This window comes from Staurois parvus, unplaced genomic scaffold (genome assembly GCF_062004578.1).
Source record: "Staurois parvus isolate SC_StPar_1 unplaced genomic scaffold, SC_StPar_1.0 ptg000102l, whole genome shotgun sequence".
In the NCBI taxonomy this organism is placed as follows: domain Eukaryota; kingdom Metazoa; phylum Chordata; class Amphibia; order Anura; family Ranidae; genus Staurois; species Staurois parvus.
This window is the reverse complement of record NW_028317898.1, coordinates 988,924-1,015,295: the sequence shown is the minus strand read 5'-3', so window position 1 is coordinate 1,015,295 and position 26,372 is coordinate 988,924. Positions and strand designations below refer to the sequence as shown.

General features: G+C 44.5%; 1 long non-coding RNA gene across 1 annotated transcript in view; it reads right to left on the bottom strand.

Annotated features, from left to right (window-relative positions):
• LOC149467733 (uncharacterized) overlaps positions 1–15,322 on the bottom strand; it is a 33,670-nt gene extending 18,348 nt beyond the window's left edge. The window contains exons 1-2 of the long non-coding RNA XR_016311861.1: positions 15,185–15,322; positions 3,217–3,289 (exon numbers count right to left, since the gene is read on the bottom strand). This is a non-coding gene — a long non-coding RNA (uncharacterized LOC149467733). The remainder of the gene's footprint in view (positions 1–3,216; positions 3,290–15,184) is intronic.
• Between the last annotated feature and the right edge of the window lie 11,050 nt (positions 15,323–26,372).

The window sequence follows — 26,372 nt, the reverse complement described above, 5'->3', positions numbered from 1 at the left end:
TAGCCAGAGAAGGAATGACAGCCATGGAGTGAGGATGGTCAGCTTGTAACTGGGAGTTCAGTACTATAGTACACAGTAGCCAGCCTATGTGATAGAGGATATTGTAGGAGTAAATAAGCAACATGAACTCGTATGACCAGTCCAGCCCCTGATCTGTACAACTGATATGATTAAAGTAGCATCACAAATCGCTATAACTCACAGTCTGATAGGACCCCTGGGTCCTGTGATGATAAAGCTGAAATAACAATGAAACGTCCAAGTCCAGCAAAAAATCTGCCTGCACTCCCGTGGATGGTGGCCAGTCCTCAAGTTCAAGCCTAGCAAACGGCTCAAGAATAGATGTATGGCTGTGAAAGGTCTACATATGAACCACAGCATGTGGAGATGGCATGTGGATGTCAGAGAGAGTGGGTAGGCACGTGTCAGCTTACGCATTTTGTCCCACCCACTTCAGGGACTTCTTCAGAACTATAGCTGTCTGTATCTTTTTTTCTAGAAATATAGACATATAACTATTTTTTTCTGGTCTGTTCTGGTCTGGTCTTAACCAAAAGATGACAAGCCTGCCCACCACGACAAGGTAGACTCTTTTAGGGCAGGGCCTACAATAAACTACACTACTCTAACCTACTCCATGCTAGTCATCGTATTTTTAGTGTTAGATGCCTGTATGTAATATGCCTCAACCTAGAACCTGCCTTCTTCCTTTCCAGACTTGTTTACCAAGATGTACAAAAGAACAATCCTTTTCATTCACAAAACGGAGAACAAATTTAAAATGGCTGTTGCTGGTATTATATGACGGGTGATGCAGTGGTCAGCAATGGTCACCTGTAATGGCACATTTCCCCTTCTTTGATCAATTCTGAGCTCTCTTCCACATACATACATCCACATTAGCCTGCAATAAGGCAGGTGAAGTGTACAAGATGGGAGACTCCCCAAGATGTGTCTATTACCTGATTAGACTTGGAAAGACACTGGGGGTATTGTCCCCAATCTCCCACACATATTCATATCTCTAGCATACTGAAATAGAATAAAACAAAGAGTCCACTTTTTCCTTCACGTTTTAATGTACACACCATTGTGTAATGAACCACACTTCACTCTCTGACCAAGCATCAATGTCTGTACAAAACACTAATTGAAAATAATTGACCTTCAGTCTGAAAGGTCTAAAGCATTTTAACCGCTTGCCGACCCCCCGCAGTGTTTTTACTGCGGCAGGGCGGAACCTGTACGCACAGCGCCATCTTTTAACATCGCTGTGCAAAACAGGTAGGGGTCATTTCCCGCCAGGTGCCGGCGATTACAAGTAATCACTTACAGATAGCACGGCTGCAGTGTTTACATTGCAGCTCTGCTATCTGTCAGTTCCCAGCACCTCAACCTGAGAGAAGACTTTATCTCTCGGGATCAGCGGGATCAGCGTGTTCCTGTGAAGTACACACCCCCGCCCCCTAGTAAAACACTCCCCTCACACATTTAACCCTTTCTTTACCTAATAAAGGTTAACCCCTTCCTCCCCAGTGCCATTAATACAGTGTGTGTGTTTCTTTTTTTGGTGTCACTGGGGATGTCAGTGACCCTAGTCAGTTCCCCCCCCAGTGTCAAAATGTCCACCGCAGTCCCGCCATAAGTCGCTGATTGCTGTCATAAATCGCTGATCACCACCATAAGTCGCTGATCACTGTCATAAATCGCTGATCACCACCATAAGTCGCTGATCACTGTCATAAATCGCTGATCACCACCATAAGTTGCTAATCCCCGCCATTATTAGTATAATAAAAAAAAAATCCCAGTATCTTTCCCGCCATTTTTAGACGCTATAACTTTCACGTAAACCAATTAATTTACACGTATTGGGATTTTTTTTAAGCAAAGACATGTCGCAGAATACATTTTGGCAGAAATTTATGACTAAATTTGGTTTTTACATTTTTTTTACTGGACATGTTTTATAGCAAAAAGTCCAAAATATTGTTTTTTTTTTTGTCAAAATAGTCAGCCTTTTTTTTTTTATAGCGCAAAAAATAAAAAACGTACAGGGGATAAAATACCACCAAAAGAAAGCTCAATTTGTGGGAAAAAAAAGATGTGAATTTCATTTATATACCGTATTGCATGACCGTGCAATTGTCCATTAAACTAGCACAGCGCTGTATAGCAAAAAATGGCGTTAATTGCAGTATCTATACCATAGTTTGTAGACGCTATAACTTTCACACAAAGCAATCAATATACACTTATTGGGATTTTTTTTACCAAAAACATGAAGCAGAATACATTTTGGCCTAAATTTATAACTAACTTTGAGTTTACTATATATTTTTTATAGCTGAAAGTAAAAAACATTGTTTTTCTTCAAAATTTTTGGTCTATTTTTGTTTATAGCGTGAAAAATAAAAAGCGCACAGGTGATCAAATACCACCAAAAGAAAGCTCTATTTGTGTGGAAAAAAAGGACGCAAATTTCGTTTGGGAGCAGCATTGCATGACCGCGCAATTATCAGTTGAATTACTGCAGCGCCGAGTAGCAAAAAGAGGCCTGCTGACCGGAAGGGGGGTAAATCCTCAGGAGGGCAAGTGGTTAATTATAGTGAAGTTTATTCACAGAGAACTGCCTTTGTCGCCCTCCTCATCTCACCAGTCTTCAGTTTTACTGACATAGAAAAATGCTCACAATAGTGTATTACAATAAATAATTGGATGTTAAATTAAAAAAAGTTTTTTTTAGAAATAAAATTCCAAAACATCTGAACAGAGCCCATGGCAGCAACAGGGGAAATGACAACCCTCAGGGTACTGTGGTCACCCCCTGAAGGAGGACACCCCACCCATATTCCACCTATCAGGCCATGCACAACACCCCAGTTATCCCACCAGACCACACCCAACTGGGAGGAGGTGCAATCAATCCTGAACTTCGTGAACCCAACAGGAAGGCCGAGGCTTCCTCAGAGCTATGCGCCACCAACATTCCTGTCCTGCCACAGTTTCAGAGCTCCCCAAGAATTAGCCTCACTCCATTCCTTCAGATGAAGAGTGTCTACTCTCCGCTTAAAAAACCTGTGCTAATACACTATTACAAGCATTATTTCTATGTTGGTAACACTGAGGACTGATCAGAAGAGAAGAATGACCAAGGCAGTCCTATGACAGCAGACCTAACAGCATGAGGACCCAAAGAGAAAGCCGCCACCCTACCTGGACACCTGATCAACATCCGTGGGTCAGCAGAGAAATCTCCAGAGTCGTGTCGTGGCCAGAGAGTATACCCCTGTAAACATTAGATCAGAGAAATGTTGCCGGCATGAAATATAAGGAATAAACGTGTAACATTAAAAATGCTGATAACATACAAGGCCACTTTAAAATAGTTTGTACAGATTACTGTCTGCATCTTTTTTTCTCTATAGACATATAACTATTTTTTTCTGGTCTGTCTATATGAAATCTAAGGAGTCTTTTAGTTGAATCCCATGGTCAAAAATGAAACTGCCCAGAGACAATACATTCTTTCTCCAGTTTTGACATTTGTAACCAAAAGATGACAAGCCTGCCCACCACGACAAGGTAGACTCTTTCAGGGCAGGACCTACACTAAACTACACTACGCTAACCTACTCCATGCTAGTCATCGTATTCTTAGTGTTAGATGCCTGATTGTAATAAGCCTCATCCTAGAACCTGCCATCTTCCTCTCCAGACTTGTTTACTAAGATCTACATAAGAACAACCCTTTTCATTCACAAAACAGAGAACAGACTTGACATGGTTGTTGCTGTTATCTTATGGTGGGTGATGCAGTGGTCAGCAATGATCACCTGTAATGTCTCTATATATCTCCTTTTCTTTGATCGATGTTTCTTCTCTAAAATACAACGTGAAGGAGAAGAACTGAACAAAACACGGACACTTTGGGGTTGATTTACTAAAGTTAAATAGCATGTGCACTTTGCAAGTTCTATTGCTCCAGAGCTTAGTAAATGAAATAAAGCTGCAGCTGGTAAAGAATACCCAATCACATGCATGATCATAAAAAAGAACAACATTTGTTCTCGCACTTAATGGGGTGATGGATGTCAGCAGTGCTTCCCCGTATTTAGTAAGCTGTGGAGCAACTGCAATTGCAAAGTGGACAATCTATTGATGTATAATAGTCACCCCTCGGTTTTATTTTGTTGTATTACATTTTATGATGCTACAGATTTCCTTATGAATTCACCGAGACACTTTCACTAATGTGTTGATAATGATTTCGGTGGACTCGTTTGGATTATAATCTGAAGAATCGTGGCCAGAAAGTTCCCCCTTCACATATCGGATACTTAGTTCCAACATCTTCCAGACATCAGCCTTCTGATAAGAAAACAATGTTATAGGGGGACACAGATTTATACATTGATATTACGGGGGGCTGTGGTAATGTTGGTGACAGGCTGTATCATATAGTTATGTATGATATGTACTATTTCTGTAGATAATAAAAGATTAAAAAAAGTCAGAGGGGCCATGATGTCACCATTGTGTGTGAGTGACTGACAGCTGTTCACACTGTGCGGTAGAGACACAGAGAACCAGTATTCCCTCTTCACACTTCTGTCCCACCAGACATGACCCGGGATCCACTAGTCTGTATTAGACTGTCATTAGGATGACTAAACAGAACCAGCACCCCTTATATCAGGTCTCCCCATCACTGTGCCCCATTATATCAGGTCTCCCCATCACTGTGCCCCATTATATCAGGTCTCCCCATCACTGCGCCCCTTATATCAGGTCTCCCCATCACTGCGTCCCATTATATCAGGTCTCCCCATCACTGCGCCCCATTATGTCAGGTCTCCCCATCACTGCGCCCCATTATATCAGGTCTCCCCATCACTGTGCCCCATTATATCAGGTCTCCTCATCACTGTGCCCCATTATATCAGGTCTCCTCATCACTGTGCCCCATTATATCAGGTCTCCCCATCACTGTGCCCCATTATATCAGGTCTCCCCATCACTGTGCCCCATTATATCAGGTCTCCCCATCACTGTGCCCCATTATATCAGGTCTCCCCATCACTGTGCCCCATTATATCGGGTCTCCCCATTACTGTGTCCCATTATATCAGGTCTCCCCATCACTGTGCCCCTTATATCAGGTCTCCTCATCACTGTGCCCCATTATATCAGGTCTCCCCATTAGTGTGCCCTATTATATCAGGTCTCCCCATCACTGTGCCCCATTATATCAGGTCTCCCCATCACTGTGCCCCCTTATATCAGGTCTCCCCATCACTGCGCCCCATTATATCAGGTCTCCCCATCACTGGGCCCCCTTATATCAGGTCTTCCCATCACTGTGCCCCGTTATATCAGGTCTCCCCATCACTGTGCCCCATTATATCAGGTCTTCCCATCACTGTGCCCCCTTATATCAGGTCTCCCCATCACTGTGCCCCATTATATAAGGTCTTCCCATCACTGTGCCCCATTATATCGGCTCTCCCCATCACTGTGCCCCATTATATCAGGTCTCCCCATCACTGGGCCCTATTATATTGGGTCTCCCCATCACTGTGTCCCATTATATCAGGTCTCCCCATTAGTGTGCCCCATTATATCAGGTCTCCCCATCACTGTGCTCCATTATATCAGGTCTCCCCATCACTGCGCCCCATTATATCAGAAGTCCTCATTAAGGTCCCCCTTACATCAGACATCCTTATCACAGTCCCCCTTACATGCATTGTCCCCATCGGAGTGCCGTCTTTTATCAGGAGTAATCCACAAAGGCCCTCTTTATATCAGATTCTCCAAGTGTCCCCTTACATCAGCTGTCCTCATCAGAATTCCCATTTCATGGACTGTCCTTAGTGGAGTGCCCCTTTACATGGGCTGTCTCCATCCGAGTGCCCCCTTACAAGGTCTGTTCCTTTTGGAGTGCCCCTTTACATGGACTGTCCCCATCATGGTGGTTCCTTATATCAGGAGTCCTCATCAAAGTTCCTCTTACACCAGATGTCCCTACAGAGTCTCCCTTACATGGATTAACCCCATCAGAGTGCCCTTTTACATCAGGGTCCCCAATACAGTTCCTCCTTACATCAGTTGTCCTCATCGGAGTGCCCCCTTATATGGACTATCCTAATCTCAGTACCCACTAACATGGACTGTTCCCATCAGAGAACCCCATTACATAGATTGTTCCCATCAGAGTGCCCCCTTACATGAACTGTTCCCATCAGAGAGCCCCCTTTAATGGACTGTTCCCATCAGAGTGCCCCCTTACATGGACTGTTCCCATCGGAGTGCCCCCTTACATGGACTGTTCCCATCAGAGAGCCCCCTTACATGGACTGTTCCCATCGGAGTGCCACCTTACATGGACTGTTCCCATCGGAGAGCCCCCTTACATGGACTGTTCCCATCGGAGTGCCCCCTTACATGGACTGTTCCCATCGGAGTGCCCCCTTACATGGATTGTTCCCATCGGAGTGCCCCCTTACATGGACTGTTCCCATCGGAGTGCCCCCTTACATGGACTGTTCCCATCGGAGTGCCACCTTACATGGACTGTTCCCATCGGAGTGCCCCCTTACATGGACTGTTCCCATCGGAGTGCCCCCTTACATGGACTGTTCCCATCAAAGTGCCCCCTTACATAGACTGTTCCCATCGGAGTGCCCCCTTACATGAACTATTCCCATCAGAGTGCCCCCTAACATGCAGTGTTCCCATCGGAGTGCCCCCTTACATGTAGTGTTCCCATCGGAGTGCCCCCTTACATGGACTGATCCCGTCGGAATGCCCCCTTACATGGACTGATCCCATCAAAGTGCCCCCTTACATGGACTGTTCCCATCGGAGTGCCCCCTTACATGGAATGTTCCCATCGGAATGCCCCCTTACATGGACTGTTCCCATCGGAGTGCCACCTTACATGGACTGTTCCCATCGGAGTGCCCCCTTACATGGACTGTTCCCATCGGAGTGCCCCCTTACATGGACTGTTCCCATCGGAGTGCCCCCTTACATGGACTGTTCCCATCGGAGTGCCCCCTTACATGGACTGTTCCTATCGGAGTGCCCCCTTACATGTAGTGTTCCCATCGGAGTGCCCCCTTACATGGACTGATCCCATCGGAGTGCCCCCTTACATGGACTGATCCCATCGGAGTGCCCCCTTACATGGACTGTTCCCATCGGAGTGCCCCCTTACATGGACTGTTCCCATCGGAGTGCCCCCTTACATGGACTGTTCCCATCGGAGTGCCCCCTTACATGGACTGTTCCCATCTGGGTGCCCCCTTACATGGACTGTTCCCGTCGGAGTGCCCCCTTACAAGGACTGTTACCATCGGATTGCCCCCTTACATGGACTGTTCCCATCGGAGTGCCCCCTTACATGGACTGTTCCCATCGGAGTGCCCCCTTACATGGACTGTTCCCATCGGAGTGCCCCCTTACATGGACTTTTGCCATCGGGGTCCCCCTTTACATGGACTGTTCCCATCAAAGTGCCCCCTTACATGGACTGTTCCCATCGGAGTGCCCCCTTACATGGACTGTTCCCATCTGGGTACCCCCTTACATGGACTGTTCCCATCTGGGTGCCCCCTTACATGGACTGTTCCCATTGGAGTGCCCCCTTACAAGGACTGTTACCATCGGATTTCCCCCTTACATGGACTGTTCCCATCGGAATGCCCCCTTACATGGACTGTTCCCATCGGAGTGCCCCCTTACATGGACTGTTCCCATCGGAGAGCCCCCTTACATGCACTGTTCCCATCGGAGAGCCCCCTTACATGCACTGTTCCCATCGGAGAGCCCCCTTACATGGACTGTTCCCATCGGAGTGCCCCCTTACATGGACTGTTCCCATCGGAGTGCCCCCTTATATGGACTGTTCCCATCGGAGTGCCCCCTTACAAGGACTGTTACCATCGGATTGCCCCCTTACATGGGCTGTTCCCATCGGAGTGCCCCCTTACATGGGCTGTTCCCATCGGAGTGCCCCCTTACATGGACTGTTCCCATCGGAGAGCCCCCTTACATGCACTGTTCCCATCGGAGTGCACCCTTACATGGACTGTTCCCATCTGGGTGCCCCCTTACATGGACTGTTCCCATCGGAGTGCCCCCTTACATGGACTGTTCCCATCGGAGTGCCCCCTTACATGGACTGTTCCTATCGGAGTGCCCCCTTACATGGACTGTTTCCATCGGAGTGCCCCCTTACAAGGACTGTTCCCATCGGAGTGCCTCCTTACATGGACTGTTCCCATCGGAGTGCCCCCTTACATGGACTGATCCCATCGGAGTGCCCCCTTACATTGACTGATCCCATCGGAGTGCCCCCTTACATGGACTGTTCCCATCTGGGTGCCCCCTTACATGGACTGTTCCCATCGGAGTGCCCCCTTACATGGACTGTTCCTATCGGAGTGCCCCCTTACATGGACTGTTTCCATCGGAGTGCCCCCTTACAAGGACTGTTCCCATCGGAGTGCCCCTTTACATGGACTGTTCCCATCAAAGTGCCCCCTTACATGGACTGTTCCCATCGGAGTGCCCCCTAACATGTACTGTTCCCATCGGAGTGCCCCCTCACATGGACTGTTCCCATCGGAGTGCCCCCTCACATGGACTGTTCCCATCGGAGTGCCCCCTCACATGGACTGATCCCATCGGAGTGCCCCCTTTACATCGACTGATCCCATCGGAGTGCCCCATGTATGGATTGTTCTCATCGGAGTGTCCCTTTATGTCACCTGGCCCCCCCCCCCCCCCCAGTCTGTCCCAGAGATGATTGGACGGTCCTCTCCAGAGTGTCCTTGCTCTCTGAGCAGAGCTTCCTCACAGTCTAGACTCCTCCCCCTTTGGAAACGTCCAAAGGGGGCGATGCGGTACGAACAGCCAGGAGGCGGGGCTGATGAGCGCGCGGGTAGGATCATAGACTACATAGGTTGCTAGGAGACCGGCCTTCCAGGAGATGAGTGGAGGGGAGGGGTCTAGCAGCAAAATGGAGCTCCACTCTAGATAGGACATGTGGCCTGCACTCCATCTTTAGTTCAGGTCTCCTTTTTTTTTCTTTTTGTTTATTGAACTTTAATTCAATAAACAACCAACAATCGCAGCTCAATGAAGTGGATGTCACATATTTCCTGTGTAGATTTGTACAGAAACTGAGAAGTCTGGCTGCAGAATGGAACTCCATTTTGGAGGTCACATGTTTCCTGTCAAGTGGAGCTCCACTCTGTAGCCTCTGAATATTTGTTAGTTCATTAAAGTTCATTAAAAAAGGGGCGGAGTGGAGGTCATGTGTTTCCACTCAAATTCTGCAGCCAGACTTGTATGAATAGAGCCCCGCCTCAGTCAAGACTCCTCCCTCCGATGATGCAGTAAGAAAGGGGCGGAGCAACTTTGAGCAGCTAGGAGGCGGAGCTGAGGAGCGTGAAAAAGAAATGTGTGTGATCTGTTCTGTAGTGTTTACATCGGTTGCTAGGAGACTGGCGCTGTGCTTGGAGCAGCTGCCTGCACGGTGCTGATGGTGATGGGATCAGTCCATGTAAGTGTAAGGGGGCACTCCGATGGGAACAGTCAATGTAAAGGGGCACTCCGATGGGATCAGTGCATGTAAGGGGACACTCCGATGGGAACAGTCCATGTAAGGGGGGCACTCCGATGGGATCAGTGCATGTAAGGAGACGCTCCGATGGGAACAGTCTATGTAAAGTGGCACTCCGATGGGATCAGTGCATGTAAGGGGACACTCTGATGGGAACAGTCCATGTAATGGGGCACTCCGATGGGAACAGTCCATGTAAAGGGGCACTCCGATGGGATCAATGCATGTAACGGGGCACTCCGATGGGAACAGTCCATGTAAGGGGGCACTCCGATGGGAACAGTCCATGTAAGGGGGCACTCCGATGGGATCAGTCCATGTAAGGGGGCACTCCCATGGGATCAGTCCATGTAAGGGGGCACTTCCATGGGAACAGTCCATGTAAAGTGGGCACTCCCATGGGATCAGTGCATGTAAGGGGGCACTCCAATGGGATCAGTGCATGTAAGGGGACACTCCGATAGGAACAGTCCATGTAAGGGGGCACTCCGATGGGATCAGTGCATGTAAGGGGACACTCCGATGGGAACAGTCCATGTAAAGGGGGCATTCCGATGTGAACAGTCCATGTAAAGGGGCACTCCGATGTGAACAGTCCATGTAAAGGGGCACTCCGATGGGAACAGTCAATGTAAAGGGGCACTCCGATGGGATCAGTGCATGTAAGAAGAAACTCCGATGGGAACAGTCCATGTAAAGGGGCACTCCGATGGGATCAGTGCATGTAAGGGGACACTCTGATGGGAACAGTCCATGTAATGGGGCACTCCGATGGGAACAGTCCATGTAAGGGGGGCACTCCGATGGGAACAGTCCATGTAAAGGGGGCACTCCGATGGGAACAGTCCATGTAAGGGGCCACTCCGATGAGAACAGTCCATGCAAAGGAGCAAACCGATGGGAACAATGCATGTAAGGGGGCACTCCGATGGGATGAGTCCATGTAAAAAGGCACTTCAATCGGAACAGTCCATGTAAGGGATAGAGGCGGCTTCATGTCGGTCAATCAGATAACAAATGGCTGAGGGTCCGGGCAGTCTGTGTTCTTTATCAGAGGGGTCACCTCTATGCTGCAGATTCAAAGCAGGGAGCCGGCCTGTGCAGATTGCCAGTGACCTCTGACCCCCCAGGTCCCATTAAGGGAACCTGCCTACAATACAGCCGCCATTACTAGGTGGTCCAGGATGTAATAGAAAGGTCAAATTGTGGAGGATTGTATGAGCACAGCACACATTGTCAGATCAGATTGGTGGAGATCGCTCTTCAATTATGTCTGACTTTCGCCCCACACCATGATGGTCACATGATTGCTTGGGTGGGCGCTAACGATGGTGGATCCTCATACAACTCACTGTTTATGTCTTACAGAGCCCCTCCCCCATACTGGGAATCTGATTGGACGTGAGGTACCGTCAGCCTCATAGTGGAAGAGCCGTGAGCCGCCAACATGTACGCCAAATGCGTAAAGGTGGCGGAACGATGTCGGCAAGTGAAGGGCGAGGGGACGGACATGAAGTATCAGATGATGGGTGCAGTGAGCAGCAGGCGCTGTCAGTACTTCATCCAGAAGACAGGTAGGTGGGTGAGGATGGGAGCAAAGGGGTCCTCACTGGGGAAGGAATGGTGTGTCACCCATATACAGAGAGGGCTCCCCATACCCATGTATGAGCTGGAAGTGGGAGGAGATCAGTGCTGGTAGTATCCATCACAGACAACACTGACCCATCCTCCCATCCACCACATACTGACCCATCCCTGCAATCCCCACATACTGACCCATCCCTGCAATCCCCACATACTGACCCATCCCTGCAATCCCCACATACTGACCCATCCCTGCAATCCCCACATACTGACCCATCCCTGCAATCCCCGCATGCTGACCAATCCCTGCAATCCCCACATACTGACCCTTCCCTGCAATCCCTACATACTGACCTATCCCTGCAATCCCAGCACCAACCCTCCTCACCAACCCAACACTGCCTCACCCATCCACCACATACTGACCCATCCCTGCAATCCCCACATACTGACCCATCCCTGCGATCCCCACATACCGACCCATCCCTGCGTTCCCCACATACCGACCCATCCCTGCGATCCCCACATACCGACCCATCCCTGTGATCCCCACATACCGACCCATCCCTGCGATCCCCACATACCGACCCTTCCCTGCGATCCCCACATACCGACCCATCCCTGCGATCCCCACATACCGACCCTTCCCTGCGATCCCCACATACCGACCCATCCCTGCGATCCCCACATACCGACCCATCCCTGCGATCCCCACATACCGACCCATCCCTGCGATCCCCACATACCGACCCATCCCTGCGATCTCCACATACCGACCCATCCCTGCGATCCCCACATACCGACCCTTCCCTGCGATCCCCACATACCGACCCATCCCTGCGATCCCCAGATACCGACCCTTCCCTGCGATCCCCACATACCGACCCATCCCTGCGATCCCCACATACCGACCCATCCCTGCGATCCCCACATACCGACCCATCCCTGCGATCCCCACATACCGACCCATCCCTGCGATCCCCACATACCGACCCATCCCTGCGATCCCCACATACCGACCCATCCCTGCAGTCCCCACATACCGACCCATCCCTGCAGTCCCCACATACCGACCCATCCCTGCAATGCCCACATACCGACCCATCCCTGCAATGCCCACATACCGACCCTTCCCTGCAATCCCCACATACCGACCCATCCCTGCAATCCCCACATACCGACCCATCCCTGCAGTCCCCACATACCGACCCATCCCTGCAATCCCCACATACCGACCCATCCCTGCAATCCCCACATACCGACCCATCCCTGCAATCCCCACATACCGACCCATCCCTGCAATCCCCACATACCGACCCATCCCTGCAATCCCCACATACCGACCCATCCCTGCAGTCCCCACATACTGACCCATCCCTGCAGTCCCAGCATCGACCCTCCGCACAGTAGTGTATTTTACTTTTTTGCTGCCCTAGGCAAGACTAAAATTGAGCACCCCCATCTACATTTATCTCTCCCCTTGCTGTTTAAGATCCACCTCTTCAGTACAGGAGCATGATGGAGGGCAGTGTGACATGGCAGGGGGGGTCGTGGGACAGGAGGGGGTCAGCGTGATGGGGGGCAGCAGGACAGGAAGGGGGCAGCAGGAGAGGAGGGGGGCAGCAGGAAGGGGGAGTAGGCCATCGAGACAGGTAGGAGGGTAGCAGGACAAGAGGGAGGCATCATGACGGGGAGGGCAGCATGATGGGGGGCAGCATGATGGGTGGGGAGACAGGTGGGGGCAGAGGGACAGGAGAAGTGCAGTGGGACAGGAGGAGGAGCACAGAGGGACAGGTGGGGGGCATGGAACAGGAACGGTGCAGCGGGACAGGAGGAGCGCAGAGGGACAGGTGAGTGGCAGTGGGACAGGAGAAGCACAGAGGGACAGGTGGGGGGCAGCATGACGGGGGCATGGGACAGGATCGGGGCAGCGCGACAGGAGGAGCGCAGAGGGACAGGTGAGGGGCAGTGGGAAAGGAGGAGCGCAGAGGGAAAGGTGAGTGGCAGTGGGACAGGAGGAGCTCAGAGGGACAGGTGGAGGGCAGCGTGACAGGGGGCATGGGACAGGATCGGGGCAGCGGGACAGGAGGAGCGCAGAGGGACAGGTGGGGGGCAGCGTGACAGGGGGCATGGGACAGTATTGGGGCAGTGGGACAGGAGGAGCGCAGAGGGACAGGTGAGGGGCAGTGGGACAAGAGGAGCACAGAGGGACAGGTGAGGGGCAGTGGGGACAGATGGGGGGTAGTGGGACAATGTGGGGGGACAGGAGGGGGGAAGTGGAACAGGTGTGGGAATGGGTGACAGGAGGGGGCAGCGTGACAGGGGGCAGTGTGACGTAGAGGGGGCAATGGTACGGGGGAGGGAAGTGGGACAGGTGGGGGGCTGTGTGTCGGGGGGACAGGAGTGGGGAAGCACCAGTCCTCCAAGCTCTTACCTGTCCAGCAGGGGCTCCTCCAGACAGTGTCAGGATCACTCCAGGAGGGACGCTTGTGTCCCATATCCCTCAGGATCTCCGGCGGCGGCTGCAAAAGAGTGGGGGGCTCCTACACCCTGACCTCGTTCTTTTCTTTTTCCTCCTCCGCTGGCACCTTCTGGCCATCCTGCCCATCCCAGCGCACACTGACAGTGGGCCCCGCCCTCACGCGCTCCGAGCGCACACCAGGGATCCGCCCACCACTCTTCTCTCCTCTGCAGCCGGTCCCTTAGCCCGGGTGACTCTCCTTGTGTGTCGGCTTGGCTGTACACTCACCCATGGCAGCACTGTTGCTGACACACACAGTGTCCCTTCTGCTTGGGGGGTGTGCCGCCCCCCTTTAAATGCCACCCTAGACAAACGCCTTGTTTGCCTCATGGCAGATACACCCCTGCCTCCTCACCACCCCCCAACACTAACACAGTCCCATCCCTGCAACCAAAATCAGAACAATAACCCTCCTGGAGCCTTGTTTGCCAGGAAATTCCCTCGTAGACATTCCTCACCAGAACACGTAACCTGTATGCATAGCCAAAACGTTTTTTTCTGTTCTTGGTTAAGTGGGAAGGATCGGCGCCCCTGTTGTGTTTTATTGGGTTTTTTTTCCCACCTGGGAGAGTCTCTATTTTTCTTATAAATACAATGTGAATATGATATCAAACCAAAAAAACCTTAAACCCACTCTAATTCCTAATTAGAAGAAACCTTCAACCCCTGAAAGTTTAAAACCAAATAAATTATTCCAAAAAAGAATCTTCCCTCTTTCAACAAATTTTCCACCTATATTAAAACACCAAAACCTCCCCTTATCAGTGATAGTCATATAAGCAAACTAACAAAAAACATAAAGTTCAGTGTCTCGGTAGTCAATAAAAAAGTGTAGAACTTGAAAATTTTCTTGCAATGTTGATTGTGTCCAATGACTTTTGTGAAAAACCTCAAAATTAAAGAAACCCAAAATAGTGCATTAACATAACACAAACAAAGAAGAAGAAAAAAAAAAAAAAATTCACACAAACACACACATATATATATATATATATATATATATATATATACACACACATACACACACAGATATATATATATCAAAAAAATGTGCAACACTAAGTGAGACAAAAAACAGTGAAACACTTGTGAAACAATCTGAAAAAAATTATTCCCAGCAACACTCGTGCTCAAGAAAATATATAATCCTGAAGTGATACACTCAGTGAGAATCCTAACCCACACGTGACACTTCTAGTGAGTAAGGCAAATATACCCTTACCAACAGTAGGAAAAACCAGCGCCTTTATAATACAACTTGTAGAAATCCTCCCAAAGAACTTTCTCCTCCTCTCCTCCTTCACTTGTTATTGGAGTAACAATGTAATGCCATCCTCAATCACAAGCCTTGATCACAGATTTACCAGGCTCCAATGTAATGGAAAATGACCATGGTGTGACTCCGCATATATTCAAAATAGTATCACTTTAATGAATCTGCTTACATTTGAAGGTTAATTTGAAATGCGATTTTGAGACAAACCCCACTTTCTGGGGATTACCAGGCAGTTCCCACACGAGGTGTACAGTGATTCCCACAACAAAGATGGCCGCCGTGACACTTCCGGTTCCTGCTCCTTGCGTTTGACCTCACTTCCTCTTGACGCGTTTCGTCATATCCGGGACTTAGTCATAAGAGATAGGGACGTCCGGACACCTGGCTGCAATATATAATGCTCCTCAATTTGTTGACGATACTCCGATCGCCATATTGGAACAGGGAAACATCGCCCTTACTAAACCAAACAGCGGGATCTTAGACTCACAGGAAATGTCCTCCCTGTGCAATCGGAACACGGTACCTTAAACAGCCACATCCAACATAACATTCATATCACATAACCCAAATCCAGAAAAGTGCATTAATATATATCCTAACTGGTGAATCATGATTTCTCACTAAATACAAACATTAATTAAAAACATAATTAAAAACATTATTTTATTCACTAAATACCCCATACTGCATGTATGTCCTAACAGAAATCTCATCTAATATAATAAGCTACATTAAGACTAGTATCTCTACTCCCTAATCCCCCTACTGGTCATGATTAATATTACCATCTTATTTAAAATACAAATTCAAATAAATTCCACATATAATTATAATCACTTATAAAATATTAATTATTTCTTATTACCCTAAAAAACTAGAAAAATATTAAAATTAAATAACAAAAATCAAATTAGATTAAAATTAAAGTAAAAAAAACTTTCTCTTTTTATTAGAAATTAGAAATAAAACAATTTAGGTCTAAATCCACATTTAATCTTCTGGGTCTAAGTGTTCTTAACTGGAATATCCAGAATGTTTCATTTTGTGATAAAATTTTAATTTTATCACTACCTCTCCAATGGGCTTCTATAGAATCAATTCCACAGAATTTCAGGGTCCGCGGATCGCAGTTATGGACATCCCTGAAATGTCTGGAAAAGCAGTGATCTTTCTTACCTTTTCTAATATTATTAACATGTTCGCTCAATCTTTTATGAAGGGGTCTTGACGTTCTGCCCACATACTGTAAGTGGCACGAACATTCTAATAAATATGTAACAAATGCCGAATTACACGAAATACATTTTTTTATTTCAAAACTCTTTCCAGTATTTTGTGAAGTAAATTCTGTTATAGATCTACTATTAATACCTGTTGTTTTACATATGGAGCATTTCTTACAAGGGTAAAATCCTTTAAGATTAAACATATTCATCTTCTTTTTCATTGGGGGAGAAATAACATTTTTCACTAAAATATCCCTTAAATTGTTTGTTCTCCTATAAATAAACGTAGGTTTTTCTGGTATTGACTGGCCCAAAATCCTGTCCTTTTTGATAATTGGCCAGTGTTTATTAAAAATAGATTCTATCTCTTTGTATTGGCAATTATATCTAGATATAAACGCATAATCCACCCTCTTATTTTTCTCTTTTATTTGTTTTGGTTGATATCTGACTTTTTGATCTCCAATATAATTCTTACTAATTTCAAATCTAATTTTTTCTAACTTAATGGGGTCATACCCTTTCTGGACAAACCTGTCTTTAATTAACTCTGTTTGTTCTATATATTCCTTCAATCTAGAACAATTACGCATAATTCTAACGAATTGACTTTTGGGTATACCATTTATCCAAATAGGGTGGTGACAACTATTAGTCGGTATAAAGCCATTTCTATCTGTTTCCTTGAAATATGTTTTAGTAAAAAGAGAATCATTTTCTTTAAAAATATTAAGATCTAAAAAATTAATAGACATAAAATCAACAGTAAACGAAAAACCTAAATTATATTCATTATTCTCTAAAAATAAGAGGAACTCTTTCAGTGATTCTAGGGAACCTTCCCACATAACCAAGATATCATCAATGTAACGTTTCCACAATATGAGTTCCTTCCTTCTATTTTTAAAAATGTCCTTCTCCTCCCATTTTGCTAAAAATATATTAGCAAGGCTTTGCGCCCATTGCAACCCCTTTTTTTTGTACAAAGAAGTCTCCATTATACCAAAAATAATTCTTATCTAAACAAAATTCAAGTAACTGGATAATAAACTTTCTCTGCTTAATGTGAAGATCAGAGAAGTTTTTCAAAGCCCATTTAATGGCTTTAATGCCATCATTATGTTTAATATTCGTATATAAAGCATTAACATCAATTGTAACTAGCAGAGTCTCCTTAGTAATTCTCATATTATTCACTATATTAATGACATCACTGCTATCTTTTAAATATGAAGGCATTTTTCTCACTATCGGCTGTACATAAAAATCAATATGTTCACCCGTTCTTGAATATAAAGACCCAATCCCATTAATTATAGGTCTACCCGGGGGATTGGTCAAATTTTTATGAATTTTGGGTAAATAGTAAATAATTGGCGTTTTACAATGATTGGGAATCAAGTATCTCCCTTCTTTTTCTGATAAAATACCATCTTTTTCTGCTTCCTTCACTAGATTATGGAGCGTTTTTTTGTACAGTTTTACTGGATTATTTTTAATTTTCATATATGTTTCCTGATCATTTAAATTATGTTCCATTTCTTTTTCATATGCAGATCTGTCTAAAACAACCACCCCCCCCCTTATCTGCAGGTCTGATAACAATATTTTTCTTTTCTTTCAGGGATTTTAGTCCTAATTGAAAAGCTTGATCTTCCTGATATTTTTTCCTTTCCATCTCTGTTAAATCATCAATGACCATATTTTTAAAGGCCTCTATATAATGATTCTTATTATTAGTAGGATTAAATGTTGAATAATTTCTAAGTCCACTATGTGCGTAAATATCACTAGGGCTATTTTTATTTGCATTTTTATTAGGACCCGGTAATGAGGCAAAATATTTTTTAATATTTAATTTTCTCATATATTTGTTAATATCTACATAGATACCAAATTTATCCAATTTTGCCTTCGGTGCAAATTTTAGACCTTTATCTCTATTTTTCTTGATGGCTGTTGTCACTGAAGCAGAACATTATGAGAAATGTAAAATTGTAAAGCTGTTCCCAGAAAAGGAATAGAGAAGTCCTCCAATGCAGACATTTGTTCTACTCTATCCAAAAGTGAAAACGATTTGGCTATAGATACAGTTAACTCCATTTAATCCCTCATTATATGTCACTTACTGTTACCAGGACATAGAAGGTGAATCTCCCCAGGGGAAACACAGATCGCAATAACAATTTCATAGGGAATCTAACCCATGACTTGCTTCCATTGTGAGGATCTTTTAGGAGATCAATAGGAAGGATTTTCCCAACTTCAAAGCTTGAATGATGATCCACCAGGCCAGAGAAAACCTGGTGTTTGGTGACAGGTGCATCAGTTTGTCCCGAGATTGAACCGATTTGTCCCAGGATGAACTAACAAAAGAAAAGAGCAATCATTTTCCTAATGACACCAGTGTAATGGAAATTATTTTTGACTCCAATTTAAGGCTCGTTCACACTTGACTGTTTTACCAACGCTTGCCAAATACACCTATAGCGTTTGGCATGTGTTGGTCCGGCGTTTGCGGAGCGTTTTTTAACGCTCGGCAAATGCCGCATGCGCGGTTTAGCGGCGGTTGCTAGGCGTTTTCCGAGCATTAAAAATGCCCCACAAACGCCTATAATGAAGTTTGAATGGTGTTACCGCTCCGCAAACACCCCGCAACCGCACCGCAAACGCCAGTCAGGCGTTTGCGGAGCGGCACCATAGACTAGAATAGGAGGCTTCAACGCCTCCTGACTCGACCAGAGGTGTCCTTTTTGCCTCGATGCTAATGCTCCCATTAGAACAGCACCATGTGCTGCAATGTGCAGAATTGTCCGAGGCGTTTGGGAAGCGGTAAAAACGCTTCCCAAACGCCTCTCTTCCGCCTGCACACAACGCTAGTGTGAACGTAGCCTTACTGGCAATTTTTCCACTGACATCCATGTATGTGAAAAATATTACCAAAGGGATGCTCACATAAGGGGAATTATTTTCCCACTGACACCAATGTAATTATTTTTTTTTTTGCACACTGTCACTGGTATGTTGGTGGGGAATAGTGTTCCCATTGACACCAGTATAAAGGGCATTATTTTACAATCTTTACCAATTTAAAGTAGCAGTAAACTTGTTATATACACGCACGCACACGCACACACGTGTTAAAGGGAGTTCTTCATTGCTGTGCTGTCAGTGTGTGGTGATTTCATGTGGTCTTCCTTCCAATGTGAGGTTTCCCATCCACACCAAATAAACCCCTTCCCACCGGCTGTACACTTATGTAGCAACACACTGACACCAGTGAAACAGGAATTATTTTCCCATCTACAGCAACTTGAGAGCATTATATTCCCAGTGACATCGATGTAAGTCACATGTACAAGCAGGCATTATATTTTAACCGACATCAATGTATGAGGAATTATTTTCCCACTGACATCAATGTTAGGCACATTGGGGAGATCCAGATTGCCTTTAAAACATCTGCACATAATTAAGGAAAGCCTTGCTCGTAAAGTTCCAAAACATGCAACAGACTTGGGTAGTTCCTATTTTGGGAATTTTCAAATGTAAGAATTACTGACAGTTTGTAGATAACGTATCAGGAGGTAATTAAAACCACCTCCAATTTGGTGTACAGAGACAGGCCAGACCATGTTTGCGCTGCAAAGGTGTTATGAATGTTACGCTTCCTCCTTAGGGCTTGCTGGTTGCTAGAATGCTGGAGGCTGCTGCTATCCTAGCAACCAAGGATGCATCTCTGGCTCCATTCAGCTGACAACCAGGAGATTCTCCAGGTGACAGCTGATTGTAAATGAAGGGGCTAAGAATGCCGGCTGATGTAATAAACCAAATATAGCTATGGCACTTTTTGAACAATGACATCAGTCAGCATCCCCAGCACCCCAACCCTTTGTTTACATTCAATTGTAGGCTGGGGAACATTCCAATCATCAGCTGAATGGGGCGAGGGATGCGTAATTATTTGCTAAGGCACTGCCTACTGCACACCTAACAGCATCTTACCAACCAATGGCACTGTGCGGCTCAGGAGCTCAGTATGAACTGAGGACAGGGTGTCCGCAGTTTGTACACTGTGGCCTCATTGCTGCACCCCTCATCATGCCTCTATGTGACACATTGTTGTGCCTGTTTATTACGTTTACAAAAATGGCAACTGTCCCATTTTATAGCTAGTTTTAGAAGATAAGTTCACCTTTAAAAAAATAAATAAATAAATAATACATGTACATCTTTTTGCAGGTAAGAAAATGTGCATTTATTAGAAAGCATCGCTCCTGCAATCAGCAGATCGCGGGTGCTATGCAGGACTTCTGCAGACTTGTCAGTGTATGTGTGCTTTTACTCCGTACGGGCAAGCAGATACACACTGACGGGAAGAGACAACGAACTATCACAGTGCTCAACAGTGCTGTGGTAATTCACTGAGGACTACAAGCCGAGAGTGTCGTTTCCCATTAACAGAATTCTGTGACTGAATGACACTGCCGGGCGGGCGAGCAATAGGTATCCCGTGCCTATTATGTGGTATAGGTATCCTAATTAAGGAAGCTGCTTACACCAAAAAATGTGTATCTCCTCTCAACTGAAGGATCAACAGTTATTAAAGCTAAAATCAGTGCTACCCATAAATCAGCATAATTAACAATGTGTCTCATTAATAAAATCATACAAGTTAGGCCTCGTTCACACTATACGTGCAGAAAAACTGATGGAAAAGATTTCACTCGCAGAGCACAAGTTTACATCTGTTTTCATACGCATATCAGTGAGTTTTATACAGAGAATAGGGCACATAGAGAACTATTGTTTTCTTTGTACCCTTGCAGAACGTATGCAGAAAAACTCAGAAAGGTATATAGAAAAAAATGGCACGAACAAGGCCTTAGGTTCTATGACTATTCGTAACAATGTAACATGACAATATAAATACATGCAATAAAGGAAAAAAATAAATTAAGATTAAAATGATAAAAAAACTTAAAAATATATATATTAATAATATATTTTTTAATTATTATTTTTATTTTCATTTTTAGTAATTTTTTTCTATTTTTTTTTCTTTATTGCATTTATTCACATTGTTACATTACAGTTTTACAAATAGTCACAGAACTTTATTGTTACATGATTTTATAAATGAGACACATTGTTAATTATGTTCATTTATGGGTGGTGCTGCACTTGCTTAATTTTGGGGATTTGCTGTTTTTGCCGCCCTTCGTCAGACCCCTGGTCACACTTTTTTCTGGTCTGCCTATATGAAATCTTAGGAGTCTTTTAGTTGAATCCCATGGTCAAAAATGAAACTGCCCAGAGACAATACATTCTTTCTCCAGTTTTGACATTTGTAACCAAAAGATGACAAGCCTGCCCACCACGACAAGGTAGACTCTTTCAGGGCAGGACCTACACTAAACTACACTACGCTAACCTACTCCATGCTAGTCATCGTATTCTTAGTGTTAGATGCCTGATTGTAATAAGCCTCATCCTAGAACCTTCCATCTTCCTCTCCAGACTTGTTTACTAAGATCTACATAAGAACAACCCTTTTCATTCACAAAACAGAGAACAGACTTGAAATGGTTGTTGCTGTTATCTTATGGTGGGTGATGCAGTGGTCAGCAATGATCACCTGTAATGTCCCGACACATTTCCCCTTCTTTAATCAATGCAGAGCTCTCTTCCACATAGATGCCTTCAGTCTGAAAGGTCTAAAGCGATTTAATTGTAGTGAAGTTTGTTCACAGAGAACTGCCTTTGTCGCCCTCCTCATCCTACCAGTCCTCAGTTTTACTGACATAGAAAAATGCTCACAATAGTGTGTTACAATAAATAATTGGATGTTAAATAAATAAATTAGGTTTTTTTTAGAATTACAATTCCAAAACATCTGAATAGAGCCCATGGCAGCAACAGGGGGAATGACAACCCTCAGGGTACTGTGATCACCCCCTGAAGGAGGACACCCCACCCACATTCCATCTATCAGGCCATGCACAACACCCCAGTTATTCCACCAGACCACACCCAACTGGGAGGAGGTGCAATCAATTCTGAACTTCGTGAACCCAACAGGAAGGCCGAGACTTCCTCAGAACTATGCACCACCAACATTCCTGTCCTGCCACAGTTTCAGAGCTTCCCCGAGAGGTAGCCTCACTCCATTCCTTCAGGCACAGAGTGTCTACACTCCGCCTAAAAAAAATCCTGTGCTAATACACTATTATGAGCATTATTTCTCTGTTTTTTAAGGGTTTATTTACTTTTTTAATTATATTAATAAAAGGTAATTTTATTTTGGTTTATTCACATATATTATGGATTGGCAATATGAGATTATTAGTATACAGTATTTGATTAAAGGTTTTGTATATTAAAATATTTTTTATATACATATAATTCTGTATACTAATTTTTATATTAATTGCATCAGGTTGGTATCACCCGTTTTTTTTGAGGATTAGGGGGTGAGTTTTTTTATTTTTTTATCTAGTGTATTTTTATCAAATTTATAATTATTTAGATTATTAAAGGTTTTTTGAGGCTGTCCAATTTATACTGTCCAATAATGATGTTGGGAGCCATTAAGGGATATATACTATATAGTGCCATTAAGAAGTACTGCCCTGTGATCTATAGGGTCTGTGGAAAACAGGCTTGTTTTCACTGCGAGTCCGACGGTAGGGTTGCCTAGTTACCATTCGGACTACACTAGTATGGCAGTGGTTGTCCCGCCCAGCGGTCTGATTGGCAGACCTTCAGCCTATAAAATGGAGTACTGTCTACCAATCACGCAGTCCTGAAGAAGTCAATCGCATTCCTGTTCAAAATGCATGCTATTCTTTGCGGTGCAATTTGCGTCCTTACATTTTGTATGGACGCCAATGGCATAGCAAAGTATCGGTAATTGGTAACGGCGAGTACTTGAGCGACAGTATCGATATCACACTTGCATCCCTAGTTAGGATATGACAGTGTTGTATCTGATGAATGTTAGACAATGTGGCCAGTAGATTAGATCCATCAGCATTTAGAGCCCGGAATTCAAATGTTGGAATTGTGTCCCTGGTGGTGGGTGTTTATTGGCTAGAATAGTTTTCTCACACCTTTATTTCCACAATCTACCTGACTCACTTACCTCACTCCTGATGCTGCTGACAACCGCCAATAATCCAGACGGTACGGCTTTATTCTTTCATGCACAAATCTGAGACCGCAGAACTGAAAGCAAATGCTGCACAAAAAATAGATGACTGGAGTGTTAACTAGTGGATGTGTATTTCTTATTTCTGAAAGATAAAGATCTCATGTAGGGCCAGTTCACACCACAAAACGCACTCTGGATGCATTCTGGATACGTTTTTGCTTACAGTTCACACCACACTCTGTTGCGGTGCAGTTTTGATGCAGTTTGCCATGTTCCAGTATGGTTCTGTGTAGAACAAAATGCAGCATTTTCTCTTTTTTTCCTGCACCAGAAGCTGAAATAGTCTGTGGGATTTGCAGTGTGCATAGAACAGTGCGTATGATCACAACTAGTGCGCATGCTTGTTTCAAACAAACAAGTGGTGGGGGGGGGAGCATAGGTATGGGAGCTCATGGAAGATGTAGCAAGGAAGCAGAAAAACACAGTAAGAAATGATGTAATAAAAAATAGATTATTACAGGGCTATGAACTAGAGGATGTGTTTTTGGATTTTTTCTGAATAATAAGGATATTGTTTGTTTAGTGTCACAAAATAAAATCCATCTTCCTCCTTCCCTTTATAGCCAGCCAATCCTCTCCTTTTTTGTAAGATGTTAAAAATGTGATACTAAGCTTTGGAGTAAAAAAATGTGTTAACCTTAAAAATGTGTTTTTACTGTTTCAAATCTCCATTTGTTTTTTGTGATTGGGCCGTGGGCTGTGTAGTGTGTGTAGAGCAGCGTACATGGCCATAACTAATATTCACTGCTATTTTCACATGAATAGAAGTCTGGGGGATAGGAGACATTCAGGAGTTAATGGCGGATGTCACAAGAAGGCAGATACACAGTAAGAAGCAATTTAATGGAAAATAGATTATGGGAGCATTAACTAGTGGATGTTTAATCTATATATATATATTTTTTGTGCAAAATAAAGATATCATTTAGTGTCACAAAAAAAACAGGCCCCTCCCCTCCTTATAGCCGGCCAATCATGCTCCTTCCTTGCGAGATGTTAAAGTGACAGTCCTGAGATGGGCTATGGGATTTGCAGTGTGCATAGAACAATGCACATGATCGCAACTAGTGTGCATGCTTGTTTCCAAGAAACCGGTGAGGAGGAAAAGCATAGGTGTGGGAGCTCATGAAGGATTGGGGAAAACCTCCTGCGCTCAATCCTACTAAACTAAAAATAAGCTGCTACACCTGCACCTTATTACCGAAAGTGAAAAACCAAAATATAACAATCAATAAGTGTAGCGCTCTGGTGATAACTAACTAAATCTCAACATAAACAACATGTGATATAATGGTGGAACAAACCGTGAATCTTAATGAGAATGAATGCTAAAACAGTGCAACATCACACGATATTGTGCATATGGTGGACATGACTAATATTAAGCCCCCTAATACAGGGGATATACCCTATAAAACAAGTGCTCTGTGTCAACACACTTTATTCATACCATAAATAAACCGCTGAAATCAGAAAATATATATATATATATACAGCAAGTGAATATAAATGAACACATCACTGAAAGTAATATCTCATAAACAAAACGTGCCACCAGTGTCCACAACAATAAATGCAATCATGCAGGTGAATCTTGTGCGTTTGTAGGCTCTGGTGATGACTCCACACACAGCTAGATTAGCTCATCACCTCCTTGCTGCGACCCTAAAAGGGCCTAAATGCCTTATGGATCACTCCTGGATCCCCCTTGGGTTAAAGTGTATCCTCTAGGAATATCCTAAATGGCTGTTATTCAGAAAAATCATCTCCCACATGGTCCACAAAGAGAAAATCCTCCATAGTGTTTTATCATTTATTAACACAGTAATTAAAATAATATACACAGGACACTCACATGATATATCTTCTTGTATACAGCATTTTGAACCTCATGTATGGGTGTACTTGCATGGGTTCTTTAGGGAGTCCAAAGATGGCGTCCGCGCCGAAAATGACGTCACCTACGCCTTGCATCACCTCTCACGTGACTTCCTCAGGGACCCTGACACCATTATGTCACATGTTGTTTATGTTGAGATTTAGTTAGTTTTCACCAGAGCGCTACACTTATTGATTGTTATAGCTCATGAAGGATGTTACAAGGAAGCAGAAAAACACAGTAAGAAATGATTTTATGAAAAATAGATTGTTACATTAACTAGCTGATGTGTATTGGATTTTTTTCTGAATAAGGATATTGTTTAGTGTCACAAAAAAAATCTGGCCTCCTCCTTCCCCTTATAGCCAGCCAATCCTCTCCTTTTTTGTTAGATGTAAAAGAAGTGACACTAAACTTTGGTTTAAAAAATGTGTTGTTAACCCAAAAAGTAGTTTTTACTGCTTCAAATCCCAATTTTTGTTTTTTTTGTGAGTGGGCTGTGCAGTGTATGTAGAGCAGTGTACATGGCCATAACTTATATTCACTGCTCTTTCCAAATAAACAGAAGTGAGGGGGATAGGAGACATTTGGGAGTTAATGGCGGATATCACAATGATACACAGTAAGACACAATTTCTTGAAAAATATTTTTTTTTTTTTGTTAAATCAAGATATCATTTAGTTTAAGAAAAAAAAAAATCTGACCTCCTCCCCTAATAGCCAGTCTATCACATTCTTTTCTTGCAAGATGTTAAAGTGGCACTCCAGTATGCATAGAACAGGCGTATGATCACAACTAGTGTGCTCATTTCAAACAAACAAGTGGGGGGAAAGCATAGGTGTGGGAGCTCATGAAGGATGTTACCAGGAAGCAGAAAAACACAGTAATAAATTGTTTAATGAAAAATAGTTTATTACAGGGCCATTAATTAGTGGATGTGTACAATTATAAACAACAAATTCTCACACAGTCACAAATGCTACTAAAAATATTCCCTTCTTGTGTCAAATACAAAACTATATATCAGAAAGCAGC